This window comes from Mobula birostris, chromosome 7 (genome assembly GCF_030028105.1).
Source record: "Mobula birostris isolate sMobBir1 chromosome 7, sMobBir1.hap1, whole genome shotgun sequence".
NCBI classification, from domain to species: Eukaryota; Metazoa; Chordata; class Chondrichthyes; order Myliobatiformes; family Myliobatidae; genus Mobula; species Mobula birostris.
Window position 1 is genome coordinate 51690821 of NC_092376.1, and position 26932 is coordinate 51717752.

The window sequence follows — 26932 nt, forward strand, 5'->3', positions numbered from 1 at the left end:
TATAGATGCAGATCCAGTCACTGCAATGCAGAGGTCACTGAGTAATTATGAATTAGAATCAGGTTTATTATCACCGGCATGTGTCATGAAATTTGTTAACCTAGCAGTGGTGGTACAATATATGATAAAATATGATAATATAGAAAGAAAAAGGAACAAATAAATGAGTAAATCAGCTACATGAAGTATATATGTATATTAAAAATAGTGCAAAATCAGAAATTATGTATATTTCAGAAAAAAAGTGAGGTAGTGTCAATGGGTTCAATGTCCATTCAGAAATGGGATGGCAAAGGGGAAGAAGCTGTTCCTGAATCACTGAGTGTGTGCCTTCAGACTTCTGTACCTCCTCTCCGATGGTAACAATGAGAAGAGGTCATGCCCTGAATGATGGGGCTTCTTAATAATGGACATTGCCTTTTTGAGGCACTGCTCCTTGAAGATGTCTTGGATACTACGGAAGCTGATACCTAAGATGAGCTGACCAAACTCCTTTCAGTTCTGTGTGGTATCTCCCCCCTCACCCACCCCCCACTCCTCCCCGACTTCCCATACCGCACAGTGATGCAGCCTGCCAGAATGCTCTTCATTGTGGAGAGGAAAATAAAATCCATCATGGAAAAAAAGGGAAAGGTATACCTTCATTTAGAATGGCAAACTGGAAAAGGAGCACTTTCTTTATGCAGGGATGTGGGGAGGGGATTGATTTTCCCCTGAAGAATGAACTAGTTAGAAGTCTCACTGAGTTCTCCTGTGGGAATTAAATGACATCTCATGACCTCTGGCTCACTTTAATTGGAATTAGCAAGCTGTGGGAGTTAGCTGCAAACCAATGGCATGAGCATTGAATTTTCTAATTTCAGATAACCTCACACCGCTGCTTCCCCTACTCCTTTCTCTCCTTCTATTCCACCTCTGGTACTCCCAAATTTATTCCCTTTCTCAAGTCCATCTCCATCACATTCACCCTCCTCATATTTTACCTCCTGGATCTTCCCTCCCCAGCCTGGTTTCATCTACGGTACCTACCTTCCACCTAATGTTTTCCCTTATCACTTTCCTTGCTTTTCAGATTCCAGCATTGGTGTCCCTTTGGCTGCCCTCAAAAATTTGTGACGTTTTGCATACGTATGTAACATACACATTTAAGAGACTCTCAGGAAATGAGTATGCGGAGAATGGAGAGAAATGGACTGCATACAAGTAGAAGTGGTTGTGTTATTAGCTTAATTAGTTTGGGACAACACTGTGATCTGTTCCTGTGCTTCTACATTACAGTAGGTACCACAATGCACTGTGGAGATGACACCAATGTTGACATTACAAAACTCTTCAGCTGGTTTTTCAGGGCGAGTCTCCTTTCCCGTGCTCCATGCACTGATGCTCTCATCACTCTCAGCCAGGTACATGAATAAGCCACACTGCCCCTGTGCACAGCACCAGAATCTCTAAATACACTGTCACCACAATATTTCTCAGAAAAAAAGTTCAGAGATGTCAACAGCACTTTGAAGAGAGGAAGCATCCTCATGGGTTCCCCAGAATCCCTGGCCTGTGACCATACAATATTGAGCAGGTTTACCTCCAGTCTCAACAATGTGAGTATGAGGAGGCCACCTGCAACTGCAGGAAGAAGCCACTGCCCCTTTAAGCTTCATATGCCCAACTATGGATGCCACATCAGTCTCATTAGTCAGTTCTAAATCCACAGAACTGTAACAGAAATGGCTCATTTTTGACCATGGTGGTGCAGCTGTTGTCTCTCAGTTCTGAAACTTCTCTCCTCCCAATCAACTTCCTGTACAGAGTTACGTTCCCTGTGCAGCTTTTGTCCAGGTGCCTTGGTTTCCACACATGCAGAAATATTGTCTATTGTAAGTTGGCCTTAAAACAATCAAAGGGAAACTGGTGGGCAGAGTGAGGTCAAGTAGTCTGCAGGGGTATAGGGAAATAAGAAAGAGGAACAGACACAATCATCAATGTCCTCCTTCTGAGATGCTTTAAACATCAAATTTGATTTGATATGATCTCAAGGATCGTGCGAAGAAAGCAAGACCAGAATAAGCTAATCATAGTTTCTCATCATTACTTGGGGTATTATGCCATGCAAAGAATTGCTAATTCCAATCTTGGTAAGAACCTTTATTCATCTGATGAGAGGCCTTCTACCTGAAGCATTCACTTTGTTTCTCTTTCTGCAGAATGGTCCCAGCATTTTCTGGTTTTATTTTAAATTTCAAGCATCTGCAGTTCATTTCAATTTTTCCATCAGTTCATCACATTATGCATTCACAAATCCATTCATATCCTCACAATATGAACTTCATATATTTTCAGAAAAAAACAGGATTCCCACTGGTCTACATGGACTACTTTAAGGAGCTGCTCAGTCTGATTAAAAATATATTTTAAAAAAACTCCTCTATTTCTTAGTTTGACAAGCTTATCTTGAGTTTTGTCTAGCGTCCCTGTTCAACTTTAGGGGCGGCAGGGTAGTATAGTGGTTAATGTAGCACTTTACCGTGTCAGTGATTAGGGTTCAAACCTCACTGATGTCAGTAAGGAGCTTGTATGTTCTCCCCATGACTGTGTGGGTTTCTTCCAGGTGATCAGGTTTCCTCCCAGAATCTAAAAATGTACAGGTTAGGATTAGTAAGTTTGTGGATATATTATGTTGTCACCGGAAGCATGGCCCCAGCACATCCTCGGACTTCATTGGTCATTAACACAAATGAGGCATTTCACTGCATGTTTCGATGCACATGTAACAAATAAAGCTGATATTTAATCTTCAAGTTTATTACAATAACTTAAAAAGTAAAGCCATTTACTGTCATAGTGTACTTATTTATGTCTGAGCTAAACACACTTCATTTTTCCCCTTAATTTGCACAGTAATGTTTAAACCAGGGAGAGCTTATCTAACTGAATCTGAAATTGAATTATGTCAAGAAATCATTGCATTCATGTGGTTTATTATGCAAAGCAACTTCAGTCTGGACACCCAAAAATTGTCAACATTGGACAACTGACTTCTCAGTACTCATTCTGTTTGTTACATACCAAACATCCAAATTAAACTGACAACAAGACATGGCGCATAAGCAGTGCTGTGTTATTAATTTTCCATAGACCTACTTGTCAATTTCAGGTCAACTAACAAATGCAATCTCTGCTTACTAGAATTGGTTTAGAAATGGAATAGTCTGTAAATGCTTTACTAGACCAACACATAAGCAACTTTAAAAGTAGAATTAACTGGTGTTTTATAATACAGTATGTGTAATCATCTCATGGGTCTAATATGTACTTGGGAAATTCAATAGAACAATTTTAAATTTAGGTTTCCAAGCAATTCAAATTCCAATTGTCCTATATCAGCTCTTTGCACTGAAATCTATTAGTTACCAGCAATTGTCTTTCCTGAAATTCACCTAAACAAGATTAGTGAGCACAGACTCAAGCTTCTGCCTCAGTAAAACAGCGAGAGTGTTCGTAGCTGGCTACAATGCAACTAGCAGAGAATATAGTTCATCTGCAGTTCCAATATCTGGATTACAGTAATGAGGAAAATGTTAATTTTCAGTGCTAAGTCGGAAAAAAAAATTATTCATTTCAAATGATTGTACCAGTAGGGCTAACACAAGTGCAAAGTGTTATACTTCGTAAAAAGAATAGAGAAACCATATAAATCAAGAGGCACAGTTCTCAAGGTTATACCAGGAACAAAGAAACTTGGGTGTATATATATCTGTTTAACCCTTCAAAAAAATAAAATGAAGTTGTTCCCAATAACAAGGGTGCAGACTTAGTATTTTGGTCAAGGATACAAGGGAATTTTTATGCAGAGAGTAGTTCAGATGTGAAACCTACAGCCTAAAACACAGTGGAAACAAAATTAATCAGCACATTTTAAAGAGAATTGGCCAGGCCCCTGAGAGAGAACAATTTTCAGGGCTAATGGGAAAGAGGGAGGATTACAGGATTGTTGTGCTAGGAATTGCCATAGTCTTGATGGGCCCAAAAGTCTCTCCCTGTGCTGATAGGATTGATTTGAGCTAGCAGTAACTTTATTATTGCAGTGCTCATGTCAACCTCTGTAAGATCTTTGCAGTTTTCAATTAGATTACTTCTTATTCTTCTAAATTACACAATATTTTAGCTCAGTCTGCTTAATCAATATTTGCTCATTGCAACATATTGGGGAAAAATTGACCAACTCCTAAATCAAGTAACACAGACAAAATGTTGGAGGATCTCAGCAGGCCAGGCAGCATCTATGGAAAAGAATAAACAGTCAATGTTTTGGGCCAAGACCCTTCATCAAGACTGGAAAAAAAGATGAGAAAGATCTCCAACTTTCCCCTCTCCTGGTTTCATCTATCACCTACCATCTTGTACTTCTTCATCCCCTCCCCCCCCACCTTCTTTCTCTAACTTCTCATCCTTTTTGAGCATATATGGGCCTGGCACATAGATGGTCTTTACTTTCTAAGGAGGTTAAGAAGGTTCAGCTTGTCACCAAACACCCTTAACAAACCTCAGGGGACGTACTCTTATAATTATCCCAACTAGTTGCATTATAAATGCAAATTGAATATATCGAACACATCCCTCCCCATCATTAGTAGCATCTGCCTCAGGTAGGCAATATCCAACAACAAAGATCCCCACCATCTGGACCATGCCATCTCTCACAGTAGGAAGTGTAGAACCCTGAGGTCCTACACCACCAGGTTCAAGGACACCTACTTACTCTCAACTGTGAGTTTCTTGAACCAACTGGTACAACCATAATAACCACAGGAGTAGCACCACTAGACTGTTGCACCTTGCACTCAAATGGACACTGTTTCTTTTTTTTTGCTCTAATTTTGTTCTTGTAATTGTATTTTTGTAAAAATTGTGTATCATTTGTATTTTTCTTGTGAATGCAACATATATGATGCTATGTGCCTGTGATGCTGTTGCAGGTAAATTTCTATTGCACCAATGTATACACATTCTGGTGTATATGACAATAAGCTCAATTTTGACATTTTACATTTTTTTATTGTTTCAGTAGACGCAGTCATGGATATGTCTCTGCTTGCCAATCTTGCTATCACCATCTGGTGTATCAATTATATCAATACCACTGTCCCTTGTCAATGGAAAATGTGTAACTTTGGTGCATAGAAATGAGAAGCAGAATTGCTTCATTGTTTTCTAGCTAGAACCATCCAATCGCACATTGCGTTAGTCTGAGGTTTACAGTTTTTGTGGCACATTGGAGGTGATTAGCTGAACCTGCAGATTGTCTTAGATGAGAAAACAATATTCGTGTTCTTACCCAGGCAGCTGAATCCCCAGTTCAGCAGTTAACTATTACTGACGACACACACAAAATGCTGAAGGAACTCAGCAGGTCAGGCAGCATCTAAGGAGAAAAGGTGAGAGAGGGAAATGGGGATGCAATTAGTGGAAGTTCGAGGAATTGATATTCATGCCATCAGGTTGGAGGCTACACAGACAGAATATAAAGTGTTGTTCTCCAACCTGAGTGTGGCCTCATCAGGGCAGTAGAGGAACCCATGGATTGACATGTTGGAATGGAACTAGGTAGTGGAATTGAAATGGGTGACCACTGGGAGATACCACTTTTTCTGGTGGACCTGATGGCACGAACATTGATTTTTTGAACTTCCAGTAATTGCCCCCCACCCCCACCTTCACTATTCCCCTTTCCCATTTTCATCTCACTTTATCCCCTTACCTGAGCATTACCTTCCTCTGGTGCTTCTCTCCCGTTCCTTTTTTCCACGCTCTTCTACCCTCTCAAGGCAGGTTCCCCCTTTTCCAACCCTTTATCTCTTTCACCTATCAACTTCCCACCTCTTTACTTCACCCCTCCTGCTTCTTCCAGTTTCACCTATCACCTGCCACTTTGTGCTTCTTCCTCCCCTCCCCTTCTTGCCCTGACTTCTCTTTTTTTTTTCCCCAGTCCTGATGAAGCAACTTGGCCCAAAATATCGGCTGTTTTCTCTTTTCCATAGATGCTGCATAGCTTGCTGAGTTCCTGCAGAATTCTCTGTGTGCTGATTTAGATTTCCAGCATCTGCAGATCTTCTCATCTTTTAGCTGTCACTGGCTGTAAGTCTCTTAAATGCCTTCACTATGATATGCTTTTAATGACCCCAACTCTCTAGCTTTCAGCTAGAAAACTTCTCATTACTGCTTTACGTATCTCCCTAACGTAACAATATTTCAGAATTGCTCCTTTCGGTCAATAATTAATTTAATCTTTTTTCCTGATTAACTCTATATGATGAAGGCCCGTCACTAACTACGGACGGCACACTTGGTAAAACACTCATACCCAGCAGTAATAGTGACTGGGTCTGAAACAGAGCTGTCTGTCTGTATCTTGTTTTACGGCGGTTGGCATCCAGCTTAATGGTGCATTACCGCCACCCTCTGCTCCAGAATGTGCACTAGACATACATTCTAAATCCCTTCACCCAATCACACACACACATACATACACACACACACACACACACACACACACACACACACACACACACACCTACACTTCATCCTATTCCTGTTTATTTGTCATATTCTATAAAAAACCCCTGTACCCTTTAAAAATGCTAAAAATACCCGGACTTGTGCTCTCTCATCCATGCCCAGCAACCCTTTTAATGTGAATTCCTGCATCCCCAACTCCCTTAATTTATTTCTCATCATCTCTCTCTGTATCCCATACTTCCTGCAACTCAGAACTACATGTTCTACTGACTCCTCTTCCTGACATTCCTCACACAATCCTGTCTGGTGTTTCCCTATCATTTTCAATGTTTCAATGTTTTGTTTAATGCACAATGCCCCAGCCTTAACCTAGTCCACACAATTTCCTCTCTTCTGTTTCCATTACGTAGCCTAGTAACTGCAACACTCTTTTGTATTTGATATAAATGCCTCCCTTTCCCTTCCCTGTCCCATCTTTCTTGCCATATTCGGTTGACTTTTTCCCAGATTACACACTTAACCTCTGCTTTACTGATACTAATGTGCATTTCCACATTTTCTTTCTTTAAAGCCCTCTTTGCCAACTCATCCACTCTCTCATTTCCCTTCACCCCTACATGTGCTGGAACCCATAGAAATTTTACCTGACCTCCCTGATTTGCAATCCTTGTAACTAACTGAAGGACTTCATAAAGTACATCTTGCCGACTGTTTGTGTGAAAAGACCTTAAACTTGCTAGAACGGAGGATGAATCTGAACATATCAATGCTTTGACTTGTCTGGCTTTCTGCACCCATTGCAACGCAACCAACACTGCCAGCATCTCCACTGTAAACACTCCTAACTTATTAGATGCTCTTCTGCCGATTCCAATTTCTTTTGCTGGTATGACCACCCCAAACCCTGTCACTCCTGTTGCAGGTTCCTTTGCACCATCTGTATAAATGTGAGTATAATCTCTATACTTTTCCATCACATGACAGTTAAATGCATTTACCAAATCTGTTTCATATCTTTCTTTCCTTTTTACCTCTAACAAATGCCAGTCTATGTCAGGCCATACAAGCTTCCATGGAGCTACAACCGGATAAACTACTGAAGGACTTATCCTCAGATCAAATACTCCACATTCTTTCGCGATATCATTCCCTACCCGACTAAAGGTATCCCTCTGAAACCTCCCATTTTCCCAGCACTCCTGCAACACTCCTTTAGTAGGGTGAGAATCATTGTGCCCCTGCAAGTTAGCCCAGTAGTTTGCCATCAGTTGCATCCTTCTTAGTTCCAAAGGCATTATTCCCATTTCTACCTGTAGGGCTGACACTGGTGACGTTTTAAAAGCCCCACTGCACACTCTCAAGGCCTGAGCCTGAATCACATCCAGTTTCCTTATAAGAGACCTAGCTGCTGATCCATATACTATATTTCCATAATCCAATACAGATCTAACTAAAACCACATACATTCTCTTCAAAGCTGAACAACTTGCTCCCCATTCCCTACCAGTCAAACATCTCATCACATTTATTACTTTTTTACATTTCTCCTCACTTTCCTGATATGGTCTGCCCATGTTAATCGTGAATCAAATATAACTCCCAGAAATTTAAATGATGCAACCCTTTCTAATTCAACCCCATACATCCTTAACTTCTTCCCTACCTCAACCCTTTTCCTGGTAAAAAATACAGATTGAGTTTTGTCTACTGAAAATCTACATCCCCAATCATAACCCCACTCCACCACTTCATCAATTGCTTCTTGTAGTTTCCTAATTATATGGTCCATGTTCCTGCCTCTTTTCCACAAGGCCCCATCATCCGCAAACAGTGACCTACCTATATCCACTGGTACCCTTGTGAAGACATCATTGGTCATAATGATGAAAAGTAACGGGCTAATCACACCACCTTGAGGTGTACCATTTTCCACTATGTACTGTTTTGATAATTCTGATCCAATCCGAACTTGAATTTTTCTACCAAACAAAAAATCTTTAATCCAATTAAAAACTCTCCCACCAACCCCCATCTTGTGCAGTTTAATTAATAATCCTTCCTTCCACATCATATCATAGGCTTTTTCAATGTCAAAGAACACTGCCACTACTGACTCTCTATTTGCCTGGGCCTTCCTTATTTCAGTCTCTAACATAATCACTGAGTCCATGGAATTCCTTCCCTTTCTAAAACCACTCTGATAACTTGCCAGCATTCCCCTTTTCTCAAGCTCATATGATAACCTTTCTGTTATCATCCTTTCCATTATCTTACATATACTTGATGTTAATGCAATTGGTCTGTAGCTAGTGGGTTTTGACAGATCCTTGCCAGGCTTCCTTATTGGAATTACTACTGCTTCTTTCCATGCACTTGGTAATCTTCCCTCCTCCCACACTCTGTTATAAAAATGCAGCAACTTCAAGAGCGCTCCTTCTCCTAGATTTTTTAGCATCACAGAGCATATCAGATCTTTCTCTGGGTAGGTTGGTCTCGATCTCTTTATTGCTCTCACCATTTCTGCTAATGTAAATGGATCATCAATTATATCATCTGTTCCTTCCCTCCTGCTTAACACATCTGGGTGTTGGCTCATTATTCTTTCCCTTCTTCTTCTCCCTTCTTCAGACAAATTTTCTGAACTGTGTATCAGTACAAATGACTTGGCCATGACCTCAGCCTTATCCCTACTGGAGACTGCAGTTTCCTCCTCAGATATCATTACTGGATATTCCCATTCCCTTCTATCTCCTCCCATCCTCTTAATCATTCCCCATATCTCTCCCACAGGTGTTGTTCTTCCTATCTTGTCACAAAAACTCCTCCAACTTGCTCTTTTAGCTTGACGTATAGTTCTCCTCACCACTGCCTGTGCTTTCTTATATTGAACCAAATGCTGCATATTATGGGTTCTTTTAACTAGCCTGAATGCTCTATTTCTGTTTTTTACAGCCTGACAACATCCCTCTGTCCACCATGGTACCAGTTTTCTATTCATCCTATTTTTACTCCTGGGTATAGATCCTTCTGCTGCCATGATAATTGCTGAAGTCACCTGATTGTTTAATTCATCTACATTTCTAGAAATATCAATCTTTGTCAACTCTTCTTCACTCAACTTCTGGAACTTACCCCAATCAGCTTTTTCAAACACCCACTTTGGGGTTCCGCCACCTGGTCTTACTTCAACTCTTTCACCCACTGAACACAAAACTGGGTAGTGATCACTGCCTACTGTTGAAGCAGTCCGAACTCCCCAGTTACTAATGCCAGCCAAAGTATTAGACACTAACCTAATATCTAACACTGACTCAGTTCCTGTTGTTATATCTATCCTTGTGCCGCTACCATCATTCATACACACCAAATCCCTTTCTTCCATCAAATCTTCAATTACCTTTCCATTTGGATCTGTAATCTGATCCCCCCATATTGTGCTATGAGCATTGAAATCTGCACACCACACTACTTTATGTCTGTTTTGTCCTTGTATCTTTAATAGGCTGTCCAAATCCAACCTTTTACATGGATTGTAGTAGTTAATTATAACCACTCCCTCCCCTCTCTCCCACACTTCCACCACTATGTATTCCTGATCATCTTCTTTTTCCAGTACCCTATATGGTATACCTTGCTTGATTAACATAGCACAACCCCCTCCTCCCCCTAGATTTCTATCTTTCCTTATTATTGTATACCCATATACCACAAAGTCTAAAGTTGGTTTCAACCAAGTTTCCTGAATACACACTACATCCGGTTTTACAACCATTTCTTTAATAAAGTGCTTGAATTCCTGGCTATTGGCCAGTAAGCTCCTTGCATTCCATTGTAAAAGAATCACCATAATTAGTATTAACCAACACATGACACTTCCTGGCTTGACTGATTACTGAGGTTCTCCCTCACTTCCTCCCATGTCAGTCCTACTAACCCTAAATGGTTTACTGCTGCTTTTACCACCAGCTGAATTTTGTCACTTTTTGACTTTACCTCAGCAGTACTATTAATCACTCCTGCAATGAATGTTACTAGAGCCTTTTTGTCTACATAAATCCTGTCATTTGTTCTTTGTTGCATCTCTCGTATCCCTATTGCTCCCTGTTCATTAGGAACATTATTCTGTTCTCTTGACATTCTTACAGCTTCTGCATAAGTGATCTTTCTTTTCACTCTTATTTCTTGAATTTTAGTCTCCCATCTCACAACCGCACACCCACTATATGCAACATTATGAACTCCTCCACAATTGCAGCATTTTGGTTGAACTCCTGTTCCGCACTTTCCATATTCACGTTTCCTCTGCCTTTTACAGTTTTTAGCCACGTGTCCAAACCTTTGACAATTATAGCACCTCAGTGGCTTTGGCACATACACCCTTACTGGGTAAGTCATGAAACCCAGGAACACCTTCCTTGGCACTCTTTCTTCTTCAAATTCAATCAATACTGATTCACTTTCCTTTTTCACTCCCTCCTTTGTTGTTTTCAGTCTTTGAACATTCATTACTTTCCCTCCTTTGATATTCCTCTTTATCTCCTCCATATTTATACTCATTGGTATCCCCATGATCACTCCTTTACAACCACTGTTTTGTGCTCCCACCCTCCCAGTGTATTCCACCTTGCATTTTCCTATCTCTTTTAGCTTGAGTGCTTTCTCAAGTTGTTCCTCATTCGCACATCTTACCAATAAGTTGCCATCATTAAGGACTTTTGCAAATACTATTTCCCCTACCTTATTTGTCAGAGTTGTTGTTAGCACAAACGGGTTAATTTTCTTCATATGTCCCTGAGCCTTCTCATTAAACCTAATTAAGACAACACCTCCTCTCTGAGCTTGTTCATCTTCCTCACTTTCAGAGCTTTCTCCACTATCATTTCTTATTCTTTTATTCCCTTTGTCTTGGTTTTTATTCATCCGACCCCTCACTACCTCGTCATTCCCTTTATTTCTCCCTTCACAATAATCCACCTCTCCCCAGCTGCCTACCTCTGGTCCCAAGTCTCTATCCCTCTCCTTCTCCACTTTCTTTCCCTCAACCCCACCTCTTATCTTGTCCGCCATTACCGGACCCACACAACCCCTTCCCAACAATTTCCGTTCCTTCCCCACTCTCTTTCCCTCAACAGGTTCCAAAACACACTCACGCATCAAACAAAACACAGCCAACTTCCAGTCCCAAAACAGAGTTGCTCCATGGAGCTGTCTCATATAGAGGCAGCAGCTACCTGCACAGGTGTGCTGATGGTGGAGGATACCATCTTTAATTGGATAATTGAGTTAATTAGCTTTTGGTTGGTCTAGGGGGGAGGGGCTTAGCAGTTATAAACCTCAGGTTACCAAGGCTTTGGAGTTAGGCCAGCTGACATGGGGGAGTTGCCAGGTGGAAAGAGAGTTGAGTTGTGACTGGAAAATGGTGGAGAGAGAGAACATCAAGGAAAGAGCCAAGCTGTTGAAGAAAGTTTTTGGTGAGAGTGGAAGTGAACTAGAGATGGAGGTTGGTGAGAAAGAGGAATGGAATTGAAAGAGAAAGAAAGCAGAGTTACAGGATATCAAACTCTGAGGAGTCAGTGGATGATCAGAACAGGACAGCAAAACAATGGAAAGAAGATGAGATCAAAGCAATTATAAAACTAAGTGAAAATGGGGTGTCTTTTGGTGATTGGAACCTGATTCATTTGATGAAGATGCTCAACAAAATTATAGGGGAGATTAAAGGAGCAAAGATTTTATGAAATGGATCGCTATTAGTGATTTGTCGGGATAGTGCTCAGCAAGGTAAAGTGATAAGATTATGTAAAATAGATGGCAAAGAAGTACAATGCTCAATACCCAACAATAAAAAGTGGATAGAGGAGTTATTTTGGGGGTACTATGGATGAGATTAAACAGAATATAAAAGGAGCAAAAATTATTGAGGCTAACTGTTTGAAAGTTACAGGAAATGGGAAGAAGTGTGATAGTTTATCAGTAATGATTAACTTTGATGAAGAGAGATTGCCGACTAATGTTTACTTAGGGTATAGGTGTTATGCGGTTAGAATATATATACCACTGCCTTTAAGATGCTATAAATGTCAGAAATTCAAGCACATTGCGGCAGTCTGCAGAGGAAAACAAAGATGTGGGAGATGTGCTGGAGAACATGAATATGGGAAATGTGAAGCGGGGCTTAGGCTGAAATGCTGCAATTGTGGCGAGGAACACGGCGCAGCTTATCGAGGCTGCATTTATAGCAAGAAGGTGGCTGAGATACAATATGTAAAAGTACCTCAAGGAATCAGTTATGCAGAGGCAGTGAAAGAATTTGATGGAAAAAAGGCTGTCAAGCAAACAAATACAGGGAATAATAAACTGGTGAATTGTGAGAGCTGTAATATGAAAAATAAGGATACACTATTAGTGAGTAGAAAGGAGTTTGTGCTTATGGTGGATGCAATTAATTGTTCAGTGCAAACAAGCAAAAGAACTGAGAAAATTAAGATTATCGTCAAGTCTGCAGAAAAGTATCTTGGTATTAAAGGGATTAGGTGGGAAGAAGTCAAAGAAATGCTGAATGGAGGATCCAACAGTTCACAGGCAGGGGAGATGGAATCTTAATGGCAGTATATTTATCACAAATGGCCAAGAATTTAAGAAATGTTTCAGAATTTAAGGAAAATCCTCAGATTTTATGGTTGAAGCCCAGGGTAAATGTGCAGAACTCCAACAACAAATAGAAGTACCTGACAAGAACAACTGTGAGTTAGAAAGCGATTGGAAAATGGAAGAAATTATTACAAGGATACAAAAAGAAAAGGAATTTGTTGCAAAGTGAATTATCTACATTCAGATTATAAAATGAAAACATGGAAGCAAATGAAGAAAAAGTCCGGGGTCTCAGTAAACAACTGCAGGCTACGATCCAAGAAAAGGAAAACATGAAAAAGCAGATAGATTTGGAAAAACAGCAATTGTAAAAGTATAACGTGCGATAATTACTATTCTTTAACAAGGCGACTTTAGTCTTACAAGTGATGTAGATGAAATCAATGTAATTGAGGTAATGCAACTATGCAAAAACTTGTGACATAATTAGGGAAGAATAGTAGTTTGCGGCATTCTCTAATGAGCGCATTAAGCATTCACAAGGAATTGCAACTACAGAGTGATGCTGATAGAGAACTGCAGGCTGAACTAGATTGTCTAAAGTAGAGAACTCCAGGACGTATTTGGTTGGAACACCACAAGTCTAGCAGGTGGCAGTAATGCACTGAAAACTGGTTGCCAGCCGCCATAAAACGAAAAAGAAGGAGAAGGCGGCGGTGGCTTTGGAGTTAGTTTTCTTTTGTGATTAGTCTGAGGGTATATATATTTATATTGTTTTTTTTTCCAGTTTTTGTCTTGTTTTGAGGTAAATTAAAGCACCTCAATCTATTTTTGCGACTCAAGACATCTGGTTATTTTTCCTAAACAATTAACCCACAGTTTGTTGTGATATATGGTGGCAGCGGAGGAATGGCCAGTCGCAAAACTAAGTGTGCTTTTAAAAAACGAACTGGACTGCGGTCTCAAAACCAGCAACTTCAGATGAAGGATGAGGATGAGTGGGAGACAGCGGCGACGTCAGAGGAAGAGGCACAAGGGGCAAGATCCAAAACCCGACAGCTGCAGCCTGGGCCATCACTGTAAGGGGGTCCCTCAACCCTAGAGGTGGTAAATCTCTTCAGAGACTTTTTAGCTGCCCAGCAGAAGAGAGATGATATTCTCCAAGAAGAGCTCCGGGGCCTGTGGATCTCATGGGAGGCCTCCCGACAGCCTGTCCTACAGCCATTCCCAGTAGGGCAGTCCCCCACAGCAGAAGGTGGGAGCCTTAGACTGGAACTTTCAACTCCAGCGCCCAGAAGGGGAGGCTCACCTGACACCTCCGACTTTGGGCAATTGTTGGTGTCTTCCCCTGGCAGATTGGGTAATCCTTTTGTTCACCCCCCAGCAGTCCAGCATAAGGAACCCAAGATACCAGTGTATCAACAAGGTGAGGACATTGAAAATTACCTTCTACGTTTTGAATGCATGGCAAAAACATGGCAGTGGCCCTGTCGACTAATTCCCCTGCTGACCGGGAAAGCCCTGGAGGCCTACACGGCCATGGATGAAGACAAGTCCAACTGTTATATGGGTCTGAGGGAGGCGCTGTTGGCCAAATCTGACATCTCTTCTGAGACCTACCGTCAACGGTTCCGGGCCACCTCAACACCATCTGGGGAGACACTGACAGAGACGTATCACCGGCTGAAGGGCCTCTGTCGTCGCTGGATGCGGCCAGGGCTGAGCAGTAAGGATCAGCTGGGGGAGCAGGTGCTTCCTCCAGACAGCAGGACGGGGGTGAGAGAACATGAACTGGAGGAAGCACTGGCGGCAGCGAAGTTGGCCATGCAGTACCTGAACACCAGAAAGGGGACCCTGTCACAACCAACACAGGTGGATTCCAGGGACTACAACTGCCCCAGGGACAAGGTAATTGGGGGGCAAATGACAAGGAACACACTGCTCAGTCATTTACTAAGACTTTGGTATGCTATTATTGTCAGCAGCAGGGACATAAAGTGTCTGTTTGCCCCCTGAAGAGACCAAAACTGACTGGTCTGTGTTATGTGCCTAGACAAGGTGAGCAGAGCGACTGCCAGGACAGGGAGGGAGAGTCCAGATCTGTTCCAGTAAAAGTTAATGGTAAACCCCTTACTGCTCTCCTTGGTCCTGGTAGTTCCATGTCACTCATAAGAAAAAGTTGCGTGCCCTGTGCTATTGACTACAGCCAGCGAACAGAGGTTTTATGTGTACATGGTGACTGTAAGCCGGAGGCACAGGTAGAACTTACAGTGGAGGTAGATGGACAAAAGTATCTGATGACAGTGGAGGTGGTGGAGAATTTACCAGTGGAGTTGCTTTTGGGGTGGGATTTGCCTGTTCTGTATGATCTCCTAAGCAGGGGTAAAAGTCTCTGTAATGCTCGTGATCCTGTGTCAGAAGCGAAAATGCATGTCTCTTGTTTTGTCATGACACGGTCCCAGGCAAAAACCCAAGCTCAGTCTGGAATACAACCTTTGCCAGACTTGTGTGGTAGTCTGTGCAATGCTGGAACCAAAGGACCCAGAAAGACACGTTGACAACGGTGGTTAGAACACCCTTATCTTGTGAAATGCCTGAAAATGCTGTGTCAGATGTTAAGTGGGAAGTGCCAGAAAACATCACCATGTTACAACAGTCTGATCCTGTGTTAAAGTCTCTGTTAACCAAGGTCTTAACCTCGGCTAATTACACCACCCAGGTAGGTGGTTCAGTGTATGTCCTTGACAACGGCATCCTTTATCAGGGAGAGGAGCCAGGCAACAGGAGGTTAGTGGTGCCAAGTAGTTGCAGGTTACTTGTACTACACCGTGCACATGCCATTCCCTGGGCAGGGCACTTGGGTCACCATAAGACATATCTCAGGCTGGCCTCTCAGTTCTTTTGGCCTTCAATGTACACTGATGTGCAGACATATTGTAAAACGTGCCCAGAGTGTCAAAAAACCAGTGCTGTCCATAAATCAGACTGAGCACCCCTCCGATCCATGCCAGTGATTACCACCCCATTTAAACGGATTGCAATGGACATTGTGGGGCCCCTGGAAAAAAGCTCAGCGGGATATCAGTACATTCTTGTTGTATGTGATTATGCCACACGATTCCCTGAAGCTTTTCCTCTCCAGTCAGTAACCACTCCAAAACTGATCCGTGCTCTTGTCCAGCTCTTTTCTCGTGTAGCCATCCTGGACGAAATCCTGACCAACCAGGGAACCAACTTTACATCTCGCCTGATGAGCCAGCTGCATAAGGAGTTGGGCATAACCACTATCAGGACATCTCCTTATCACCCAGAGACAGATGGCCTGGTGGAGAGGTTTAACCAAACAGTCAAGAGGACGCTCAGAAAGGTTGTATCTGCTACAGGGAAGGATTGGGATAAGTGGTTACCCTTTCTACTCTTTGCCTACAGTGAAGTGTCTCAGGTGTCTACCGGATTCTCCCCTTTCAAGCTGCTGTATGTTTGGCCAGTCCAGGGGCCCCTGGATCTGCTGAAACAGAACTGGGAGGAGAAGGTGGCAGCTAATCCTGTAGAGGGGTAAGGTGTTGTACAATATATCCTCCAGATGAGGGACCAGTTGGAGCGGTACTGAGAGGAGGCCAGACTCAACCTCCTGGAGGCCCAGAAGACTCAAATGCAGTGGTATGACCAGCAGGCACACCAACGTGAGTTCAAACCAGGTCAAAAGTTCTTGTTGCTCTTGCCCTCCTCATCCAGCAAGCTGCTGGCCAAGTGACAGGGACCTTTTGAGGTTATAAGGAGGATGGGGCCTACAACATATGAGATCCTACATCCAGAGAAGGGGAAACTAAAGCAAACTTACCATGTGAACCTCTTGAAAGCCTAGGAGGAAAGAAGCAGCCCTCCTTCCATCACCTCACTACTGGCACGTCGGGTGATTGAGGAAGATGACTCTGAAGGTGTAGTGGAGGCCTGGAAACAGCCTGCCAAGGTGGATCTCTCTCACCTGGATGGTAAGAAGCCAGTTGAATTGCAAGTCATATTCGACACCTTCCCTCAGTTGTTCTCGCAGAAACCAGGCCATACAGATGTGTTGCAGCATGCCATCTGAGACAAACCAGGTCAGAGTCCAGTACGGCAGGCATGCTACCGAGTCCCAGAACGTCTGGTGAAGGCGTTGAAGGAGGAGGTCCGCTTGATGTTGGAGCTGGGAGTCATCGAACAGTCTGAAAGTGAGGGGAGCAGCCCTATTGTCATTGTGCTGAAGCAGGATGGAACTCTTCACATTTCCATTGACATTAGGAAACTGAATGCCATCTCATTTTTTGATGCCTACCCGATGCCCCGGATTGAGGACCTGCTGGAGAAGATTGGGAGAGCCAACTACATCACCACAGTGGACCTCTGCAAGGGGTATTGGCAGGTCCCCCTGGAGAGCCAGTCCTGGCCCCTCACTGCATTCAGGACACCTCTAGGCCTCTTTCAATTCGTGGTGATGCCCTTTGGCTTGCATGGTGCCCCAGCCACATTCCAGAGGCTTATGGACAGAGTGATGCAAGGTTGTGAGGACTGCAGCGCTGCCTATTTGGATGATGTGGTCATTTTAAGCCTGACCTGGGAGGAACATCTGGAGCACCTTGGTCGAGTCCTAGGTGCAATCAATGCAGCAGGACTTGCACTCAACCTGCAGAAATGTGAGTGGGCCAGGCAGGAAACCCGGTACCTGGGGTATCAGTTGGGGAGAGGTGAAGTCCGGCCTCGGGTAGATAAAGTTGAGGCCATTCTGAACAGCCCCAGGCGCCGTACCAAGACCCAGGCCCGGTCTTTTCTTGGCCTTGTGGGCTGGTACCGACAGTTCATCCCTCACTTTTCAACCCTGGCAGCTCCATTAACCAACCTCACCTGCAAGTTGGACTGTAATCTTGTGGAATGGAGTGAGGAGTGTGAAAGTGCTTTCCAGGGCCTGAAGGAGAAATTATGCTCTTCCCCTGTGTTGCAGAGTCCTGACTTTGAACGTCTCTTCCTAGTGCAGGTGTAGGCATCGGGGCAGTACTGGCTCAGGGAGGGCCAGGTGAGGAACGTCCTGTGTTATATCTCAGCAGGAAACTTTTGCCCCGTGAAACCCGATACTCCACAATCGAGAAGGAGTGTCTGGCAATCAATTGGGTGTTGGACAGCCTCAGGTACTACCTCCTGGGAGGGAGTTTGACCTCCAGATGGACCACAGAGCCCTGACCTGGATCCAGACAATGAAGGACCAGAATGCCAGGGTGACTAGGTGGTACCTGGAACTTCAAACTTTCAGGCTCTGTGTGCAGCATAAAGCAGACAAGGAGAACATCACAGCGGGCTTCCTGTCAAGACTACCAAACATTGCTACTGCAGGAGAGGAGGGTGGTAATGTGACGAAGGCCCATCACTGACTACGGATGGCACATGGCTCACTCAGTAAAACACTCATCCCCAGCAGTAATAGTGACTGGGTCTGAAACAGAGCTGCTCCATGGAGCTGTCTCATATAGGGGCAGCAGCAACCTGCACAGGTGTGCTGATGGTGGCGGATACCATCTTTAATTGGATAATTGAGTTAATTAGCTTTTGGTTGGTCTAGGGGGCGGGGCTTAGCAGTTATAAGCCTCAGGTTACCAAGGCTTTGGCGTTAGTTTTCTTTTGTGTTTAGTCTGAGGGTGGCTATATATACAAAGGAATGCTACACAGAAACTGCTTAACAAGATCATCAGTAAAACTTTTAAGCTTTGCTGTTTTACATTAAAAATTTCTGATAATTTTTAGAGGACATCATTGCATTTTTCAAAAGGCGGAAGAGCCTTTGAAGCACGATCCTGAAATCTAAGTTCTTCATGTGCAATCAAAGATGAAACAATAACCAAGTTCAATGTTCAAAGTAAATTTATTATCAAAGTATGCATGTATTACCATATACCAACTTAAAATTCATTTTCTTGCAGGTGTTTACAGGGAAAGTGATAGATTTTTATGAAAAACTGTACACAAAGGCTGCCAAGCACCAATGTGCAAATGAAGACAAACTGTGCAAACAAAACATACTGAGAACCAGTTGCTAAGAGTCAGTGAAAGTGAATTCGTGGGTCATGGAATCAGTTCAGAATGGTGGTAAATAAAATTATCCACACTGGTGCAGGAGTCTGTTGGTTGTAGAGTAATCACTGAACCTGCTGGTGTGTGACCCGAGGCTTTTTACCTCCTGTCTAATGGTAGTAACAAGAATATTGCATTACTAGCAACATAGTACAACTGCTGGAAATATGAAATGGGAACAGACAATACTGGGATTAGTCTGTAGGTCAGGCAGCATATGGAGGGAGAGGGACAGTTCATGTTCAAAGTAAATGATCTGACAGCAAAGGACCTCGGATCTTTAGGCAATGAGATGGCTTATTGCCTTTAACTTGCAGAGAAGACCAGTTCATGCTTGTTCTTTTTCTCACTTGTGAGCTGTGATAATTTACAGTTTTGACAAAGCAAAGCTAGTGCTAGGCAAATAACCTATTGTCAACAAGACAAAGAAGACTGTTCAGGAGAGTTCACACCCTTCCATCCCCCTTGCAGCTTCAAATGCCTGGGAGTGCACATTACACCTCTCATGGTCCCAGAACACATACTACACAGTCAAGAAAGCTCAGCAACGCCTCTACTTCCTGAGGAGGCTGAAGAGTGCTCAGTTCTTTTCTCTTGGACTTGGCGCACCCATACTCTTGTCATTCAAACAGATGCGCAGTAAAGAGCATCCCAACAGGCTGCATCACTGCTTGGTATGGAAACTGCACCATGGCGGACAGGAGGGCTCTACAATGGGTGGTCCAAACTGCACAATGAATCACCCCACCCACCATCAAGGACATATATACAGAAAGGTGCCAAGAAAGGTCCAATAACATCATGAAGGATTCTGCACACTCTGCTCATGGACTGTTTGTACTGCTCCCATCTGGTAGAAGGCTGTTTAGAATCCATACCAGGACCACCACACTCAAAAACAGTTACTTTCCCAAGTCAGAAGACCAATCAATATCTCTATCCACTAATCCCACCACTACTTTATTATTTCCCCTCAGTCACCTATCGTACAGCCTGGTGTCACTTTATGGACATATAATCAATCTATGTATAGAAGCTATTTTATGTATTTATATTTATTGTGTGTTCTTTTATTATTGTGTTTTTTTTATGTTTTGTGTTTTTTTTGTGTGTGTTGCATTGGATCTGGAGTAACAATTACTTTGTTGTTCTTACATTTGTGTACAGGAAATGATATTAAACAATCTTGAATTGAGTTGAATTTATCATACTGCAGATGTAAAGTGTTCCTTTAATTATTCTACACAATTGTCTAGTTCCAGTTTCCCTGAATTGTAGTTATTTAATTTGAAATCCATACACATGGGAACAGCTTCTTTCCAACTGTGATAAGACTGCTGAACGGATCCTGACCCGGATCTGGGCCATATCCTCCAAATATCCGGACCTGCCTCTCGGTTTTTTTGCCCTACCATACTTTCCCTTTTCTATTTTCTATTTATGATTTATAATTTGAATTTTTAATATTTACTATCGATTTGTACTCCAGGGAGCACGAAGAGCAGAATCAAATATCGCTGTGATGATTGTACGCTCTAGTATCAATTGTTTGGCGACAATAAAGTATAAAGTATATATGATATGGATTCCTTTAAACAGTTACAAATGTTCTCAAAATGCTGGAGGAGCTCAGCAGGCCAGTCAGCGCCTACGGAAAAGAGTTCAGTCAATGCTTTGGACTGAGACCCTTCCGTCCTGCCGATGGGTTTTGGCCCAAAATGTTGACTGTCCTCTTTTGCTGCCTGGCCTGCTGAGTTCCCCCAGCATTTTGTGTATGTTGATCAGATTTGCAGCAGCTGCAGATTATCTCTTGTTTGTGATTGGATTACAAACATTCTCTTTTGTTTTTTTTTCCTTTGGACTGGCAATACTGCATTTTGTGGACATCCCTGTGAGACTTTCTCAGAATGGGCACCGATTGTGACCTCTATTAGTTACATCCACATCTCAAGGACAAGTCTGCAAAACAAAAATATTTTTGAAACAATAAATTTTCATTACCCTATAATTCTTTCGGTAACATTTTCATTTAGCAGTTACGACAACAATGGCAGAGGACAGACAGTTAAGCCTAATGGTGTGAGAAAATTAAGAGTGTAAAATCCATTTGAGCTCATTATGAGGCACAGGGAACAGGTTGAATGTGTTTTGTGCACAGTGAACCAGCCAGCATGACACCACTGCCCTCATTGCATTTGCACAGCAAGTTCTCAGCCATGTGGGAGCTCACTGTCAGCAGGAGCTGGAAAGACACAAATAGCTAGAACAGGGATGTAGCCAAATAGAGACTAAGTCAAAAGTCCAATCAGTTCATATTAAAGTTCACCATTCTCATGATAAAATAGTATGAGATATTTATCGAATGACTATCAGGTATTGAAAGGCCTAGATGGAGGAGACATGGTGAGGTGTTTACTACAGTGGAAGAGTCTAAGACCGGAAGGTATAGCCTCAGAATAGAAGAACTTCCTTTTAGATGAGGAAGAAGAGGGCAGCCAATCAGTGGCATTCATTGCCACAGATGGCTGTGGATGCCAAATCACTTAAAGCGGAGGTTGATAGTTTCTTGATTAGTAAGGGTGCCAAAGGTTATGGGAAGAAAGCTGGAGAATGGGTTCAAGAAGGATAATAAATCAACCATGATGGAATGGAGAAGCAGACTAGTTCTGCTCCATGCATTATGGTCTTAGAGTGTGCCGGAAATATATGCGCTCTGCCACCCTTGTTCAGGTATCCCTTCTTCCTTGCTCTATCTTTCATCAATTCACTCGCACCTTGACTGCTGACAAGGCTCTGTAGTTGTCACAACCACGGACTTGGCTACGGGGTCCACATGCCCCAGCTGGTGGGCTGCACAGCAGGTCTGGCAATTGTTAAGTCAAGTCAGGTCACTTTTTTATTGTTCTTTCAACCATAACTGCTGGTACAGAACATAGTAAAAATGAGACAATGTTTTCCAGGACCATGGTGCTACATGAAACAATATGAAAACTACACTGAACTACGTAAAACAACACAAAAACTACACTAGACTATAGTCCTATCCAGGACTGCATAAAGTGCACAAACTGTGCAGGCACTACAATAAATAATAAACAAGTCAGTAGGCACAGTAGAGGGTATAGTAGGTTGGTGACAAGCCAGGCTATGAATTGCGCTCATGAATATGTATGTGTCAGCCACATGGACAGCTACATGTCTCCTAAATGGACTTCCATTCAGCTTGTACAACGCCTACAAAAGCAAGGATACCCCACAGCCCAGTTGTTCCGACATTTTGTTGCAGAGTTAAGGAGGGTTTTTGACCTATGAGTACAGGGTCAGGATGCTGCCCACCGACTCCTTGTCCTGCGCCAAGCCAAAGAGATGGTGAGAGCCTATGCAGTCAAATCCTGCATGCTTGCAGTAGAGACGGGATGAATGAGAGACCCTTCCAGCGTGGACTGAACACAAGGGTCCGGCACAAGATCACTATCCAGGATGAACAAGATACTCTGGATGATTAGTTTAATCTGGCTTTTTGTGTTGACAACCAGGTAACTGAGTTAGCGCAGGGAAAGAATGTCTCAAGCTTCCGATGTGCCATCTGATCACTGTTTTCCCTCACCCTCTCCCTCAACACCCAGCACCCAGGCAACGGAGGAGCCTATGCAAGTGGGGCACATGCGCCTGTATCAGAAGGAACGAGAGTGATGCAAGAGAACAGGTTCCTATCTCTATTGTGGTGATCCAGGACATTTCCGGGCAGCATGTCCCAAGCATTTGGTAAAGCGGTAAAAGAGGATACTTCTCAGCAGAAGGGGAGTCCTGATGAGTCGGTTCTCTCTGCAATCAGCTTCCCCTAAATGTGTTATGCTCACAGCTTCATTGTCGTGGGGGTCTCGGACCCATGAACTCAAAGCATTAATTGACTCTGGTGCAGCCAGGAATCTCATGGACATTTCTCTAGCTCAAGGATGGGGAGATCTGACTCAGGAATTAAGAGAAAAGATCAACATCAAGGTCCTGGATGGACAATCCCTGGGCACTGACCAGATTCAGTTTTCCACCCAACCCCTCAAACTTGTGCTTGAAAGCAACCATAGTGAATAACCTTCCTTCTAACTGGTTGATTCACCTGAACTGCCAGTGGTGTTTGGTCTCCTCTGGTTGTCCCAACATAACCCATGGATTGATTGGTCTCTTAAAGCACTCCAAGAGTGGGGATTGGCATGCCTGTCTACCTGTTTGGGTCCAGCTCAAGCTCCGTTCCGTGAATCCCCTCCGGTGTCAGCTAAGGATGTGAGCCCTCAGGGATTGCTCTTTTCCCTCTCTCCTCCTGAAACAGTGGCCATGGATGAATACATCAAGGAGGCATTAGCCACAGGGTTTATCCGTCCATCAACCTCGCCAGCAGGAGAAGGCTTCTTTTTTGTGAGCAAGAAAGGTGGCAAGCTCTGCCCCTGCATCGATTACTGGCCCCTGAACAACATGACTGTGAAGAACCGTTACCCTCTTCCCCTGCTGGCATCTGCATTCAAACATCTCCAGGGAGCAGCCATATTTTCCAAAATTGATCTGTACAATGCTTATAATCTGGTTCATATGAGAGAAGGGGATGAGTGAAAGATGGCTTTCAACATCTTTAATGGCCACTATGAGTACTTTATGATGCTCTTTGGTCTGGCTAATGCCCCTGCTGTTTTCCACGCCTTAATAAATGATGTGCTCAGGGACATGTTGAACAAGTTTGTTTTTGTGTATTTAGACGACATCCTTTATCTATTCCTGCTGTCATCAGGAGCACGTCCAGCATGTCTAGAGAGTTCTCAGCAGCTCTTCGAAAAAATAACCTGTATGCCAAGCCCGAGAAATGTGAGTTCTGTAAAGATCAGATATTGTGTTTGGGCTATATACTTACCCCATCCAGTGTTCAAATAGACCTTAACAAAGTCCATGCAGTTACAGAGTGGCCCAAACCATCTACAGTCGAATAGATATGGTGCTTTATGGGGTTTTATTGCTGCTTCATCCGGAATTTCGGCTCTGTCGCGGCTCCCATGAATGCACTCACCAGGAAGACCTCTGCAGGTTTCCGTTGGACAGAAGATGCCCGCCAAGTATTTTCAGAGTTAAAGCGACGTTTCATCACTGCCCCACTGCTGCACCCCCCAGACCCATCACGACCATTCACAGTCAAGGTGGATACATCGGATGTCAGCTTTGGAGCTGTCCTCTCCCAGCGCTCTTCTGTGGATAGCCGGCTGCACCCTTGTGCCTTTCTTTCGCTTGACTCTGGCCGAGGTTCATTCTGATACTGGGAACCGGGAACTTCTGGCTGTCAAGGTGGCCCTGGAGGAATGGCGACACTGGCTGGAGGGGGCAGAGCATCCATTGTTGGTTTCAATAGATCACAACAACATCTCCTACACTCAGGACGCAAAGGGACTCAACTCCCGTCAAGCTCATTGGGCTCTCTACTTCACTTGGTTTCATTTCATCCTCACCTATCTTCCCAGCAGCAAGAATACGAAGGCTGACGCTCTCTCTTGGCAGTTTGATGGTTCTGAGGGCAATGCTGATCCGGAGCCCATCCTTCCTTGCTCATGCATTGCTGCTCTGATGATCTGGGGAATAGAGGTGGAGGTGAGGGCCACTCTCAACAGTCTGAAATCCAGGCACAGGTGGGGGACTTCCCAACCGGCTGTTTGTCCCTGCTACGGTGCACTCCAAAGTGTTGGAAAGGGGTCACTTCTCTCATCTGGCTGGCCATTCGGGAATTCAACAGACCCAGGAGTTTATAAAGAGACAATTTTGGTGGTGATCTATGTCCCAGGATGGCTGTGTCTTCATATCTGCCTGTCCCACCTGCACTCAGAACAAGGCGTCATGGCAGTATCCTGCTGGTCTGCTATGTCCACTGCCTGTGACATCACTGGGCTGCTCCGTCTAATGGAAACACCACCATTTTGGTTGTTGTGGATTGATTCTCCAAGGCTACCTACTTCATTGTCCTCCCTAAGCTCCCGCTGGCTGTTGAGACTGCCACTCTCATGGTGCAATATGTGTTCAGGCTCCATGGCGTCCCTCAGGTCAAAGTGTCTGATCGTGGACCACAGTTCACTTCCCACTTTTGCAAGGCTTTCTGCTGTCCTGTAGGAGCTACAGCCAGCCTCTTATCTGGTCTCCACGCTGAATCCAATGGCCGTACTGAGAGAGTGAACCAGGAGCTGGAGGCAATCCTGTGTTACCTTGCCTCTTCCAACACCATATCCTGCAGTCACAATTTTTTTGGGCAGAGATTACACACAATGACTTCCATGGGTATACTCCCTTTTGAATGTCAGAAGGGATTCCAGCCATGGCTCTTCTCTGACCAGGAGAATTATGCAGGGGCTCCTGCTGCCGAACAATTGATCCAATGCTATAAGCGCACATGGAGACAAGCCAGGCTTCTCGGCTGTGCACTCAGAAACAACATGCCTGGCAGTCTAATCAGCTCCACCGACAGGTGAGGCCTTTTAAGCCAGGAGAGGAGGTGTGGTTGGCATCAAGGGATCTTCCCCTGAAAGTCAAGAGCCACAAGTTGGCTCAGCAGTACATTGGACCATTTGTAGAGGGAAGTCTCGTATAGATTGTACCTACAAGCATCAATGAAGACCCACTCAATGTTCCATGTTTCCCAGCTCAAGCCTGTTACTACCTCTCCACTGGTTCTAGTCACCCTACCTCGCCGTCAACCCCCTCCTCCCTGCTTGGTAAATGATTCCCTGGTCTATACTGTGCAGCACCTCCTGGCATCTCACCAGCTACGGGGCAAGGTCCAGTACCTTGTAAACTGGGAAGGGTATGGTCCTGAAGAATGTTCTTGGATCCTGACAAAGGACATTTTGGACAAGTTGTTCATCCGGGACTTCCAGCAGGCAGAAGTCTGTGGCACCTCAGGAGCTGTGCCGAGGGAGGGGGTCCCTGTCATAACCATGGACCTGGCTACATGGTCTATGTGGCCCACAGGCAGGCTGTGCAGCAGACTCGGCAATTGCACTCGTGAATATGCACATGTCAGCTCATTATTATTTCATATTTAACCCCCATCTTTTCATCCTAGCACTTGCCGAGACTTGAGTGAAGTACAGCAACCTGCCTGCTTGCATTCAGCCTTGCCTGAGAATAGTGGACTATCAAGTCGATTGACGCTGAAGACTAGTGGTATTGTTTTATATTTAGATATTCCTTTCAACTGTGGTGTTGGCATTTAGGTTTCCATTTGAGAGTTTTAGTTAATGGCCCTGTTTTGGCCTAGCGTTTATTTTCTTTTCCCTTAAAATTCTATTCATATTAAAGTCTGTGAACTATCGATCCGCTTCAGCGTCTCTCCCTCTCTCTGCATTTGGGCCATATCTAAACGTATTGACAGCAGTAGCAGCAAAGGTTTCAAGTGGGAAACTGTCCTGGGAGTTGATTTGTTGCCTGCATGTGATTTTCACATTTAAATCCCATCATCTAAGGTCAGCAGGAAGTGTGAAAACTATATAGCCGGTAAGGTCATTTGTGAGTGAGTTCATTTCAGAGGACTCTCCTGGGGAAGCTCACCTTCGTTTTTCAATCTGCTTCTCTTTGTAGTTGTCTTAAGGATATTGTTAGCCAGAGCTGCTGAAATTTCCTTTGTGTCTAGAGAGCTGTCCTTCAATTATAGTTTTGTTCACTCATGATCTGGACAATAGTGGAAAAGCAGAGACAGGTTTGCATG